We start from the raw sequence: 2222 nt of genomic DNA on the forward strand, positions 1-2222 counted from the left end.
ATATTTAATAAGGTGTACGTTTTTCTCATTTGAATTCTTGGACCTTGTGAAATTCAGAGTCCATAACCCCAGGTTAAGAACAAAACATAACCAAGTCACCTTTGAGTAAATAATATTAGAGACTGCTACAACTTTTATGTTTTTTAGATTTATACTATATTTATTACATAAAATACAAGAAAGCTCAAAGTACCTCACCTATTTTATTGTTTGAAGATGTCTTCTCTTTTTTATTTAATATAAATGTTACCACAGTTATAGGAAATTAAATTGAACCTTTAGAAGGTATCACATATGGACCTGGAGTTATAGACAACAAATTCATTGCAGCTGAGGGTATAACCCTCTGGACTCAGAATTCCTGTGTCATGTGCTGGTCCTAAGGGCACTGTACTCCCATTCAGAGTGATGCAGTTCACAGGACTGGGAGCCATCTTGCCCAGCCCTTTGGTGCTGCGTTTACCCTGAAGTAATCCTTCTGCCTCTGGATTGGTCTCTAGTAGTTTATTACACTGACCTAGAGTTACCTCTGATAAGAGCAGTAGCCCAGTATCCTTTAGGCAAGAGGCAAAGTAGTAACTGGCACTTTTGGAAGACGTGTTGGCAAAGTAGATTCTTTTTCCAAACATATAACCTATGATGGGAGCCTCAGGTGGGGCAATTTGAAACCCATGGCTGAGGATTCTTACCCAGTTACTCAGCCTGGAACCATGCCATAGCAGCATCCTGTTATGAAGGTCCTCTCTGAAGCCTTCTTTCTCACCCTCCTTTTCTACTTCAAAAACGTCCAGCAAGGTCGTTTGCCAGTGTGTGTGGGAGCATGGATAGACTGCAGGTACTGGGAAATCACTTTGAACTCATAACTTTCATGGTCTAAAGGGCGCAAGGCACAGTGTGGTTTTCTATAGTGTTGGCCCAATGGATGTTCTGGGTTTTGTAGCTTGGTCTTCACCAGCTTAATGGCAATTTCAATATCTCCCAAAGCCTCTAGTAAGTGTACTTTTTCTGACAGTTCTTTCTTTGTCTGGATCAACGGAAGAGTATGGAGTCCAAAGTCATGAGGAATCCTGGTGTAGAATTCATTGCATGCTTCCATGAGGGCTCATCCTTGTTGGCCTGCCAGAATACAATCCTCAGTCTTCTTAAGAGACTTGTAGCCTGCCTTGATTTGTGCCACTGTCAGCTTCCCAAGTGGGGCTTTCTTGGTATCATATTTCATTTCTACAATCATGTTTTCCATTATATGCCTGGACATTACAGATCAACTTTATTAGCTCCTGTACATGAAAATCTAGCTGTGACTCTGGTTTCAGGGAGGATGTAAGAGATTCTTCTTTTTTCTTTCCCTTCATTCTGAGTATTGGAGGTATAGTTCATTTGTACCATATCATATTTTTCAGGTACCTTCTCAAACTTCTCATGAGCCTCCCAATTGTTTTTTGTTTTGCCAAAGAGTTTATTCTGAAAGACTCCTTGGTCTCGTTGAGGTGCTCTGAACAAACCACCAAGTTGTGCTGCCCTATTTTCCCAACTCAGCCCCATCTCATCCAAACACTGAAGTTCCTCTGGGCATCATCTTCTAACAGCTGAATCCTGTAGTACTTATTGTTGTTGAAGTGGAGATTGGTCTGATTTAGCATGACATCATACACATCATGCCCTTTACAGTAGATATGGGCCTTCCCCACCTTAGAGGTGCACTCTGGGTCCACAGGAGCTTTGCCTTTTGACAGCAAGGTCTTCACAAACTCTTGTTTATCTTCTGCTCCATCCTTCTCAGCCTTTCCTCCAGTCACAGGCTCCTTTTTCACCCTGTGCCTCTGGCAATTTCAAGTTTTCTTGGCAGGAGGAGGGTCATCTGTAACTGTGTTGTCAGTTTTATTCGATGCTATAGAAGCTCACGACCAACTGCTGCTAGTCCCCCGCTGCTGCTGAGCTGCCATGGGGTCCGAATAAACTTTTATGTTTTAACAACTAAAGATGATAGATAGGTTTACTTATTAGATCAAAGTTTATGGTTCTGAAAATGCCTTCTATATTTTCTTCTCAAGCAATAAATACAGTATCTAGAATTGGTCTTTTAAAAAATTTATTAGTTTTAGAGAAAAAGGAAAGTAGAGAAGAAGGGAGGGAGGGGGAGAGATATAGATATAGATATAGGTATAGATAGATAGATGATAGGTAGATAGATGATAGATAGATAGATAGATAGACAGATAGAA

At 40.7% G+C, this 2222-nt stretch overlaps 1 pseudogene; it reads right to left on the bottom strand.

Moving 5' to 3' along the window:
- Nucleotides 1-246: 246 nt before the first annotated feature.
- On the bottom strand, nt 247-1943 carry LOC123819881 (annotated as a pseudogene).
- Between the last annotated feature and the right edge of the window lie 279 nt (nt 1944-2222).

The sequence above is a fragment of the Phyllostomus hastatus genome, unplaced genomic scaffold (genome assembly GCF_019186645.2).
Source record: "Phyllostomus hastatus isolate PE091 unplaced genomic scaffold, TTU_PhHast_1.1 phas_contig_34, whole genome shotgun sequence".
Taxonomy (NCBI): Eukaryota; Metazoa; Chordata; class Mammalia; order Chiroptera; family Phyllostomidae; genus Phyllostomus; species Phyllostomus hastatus.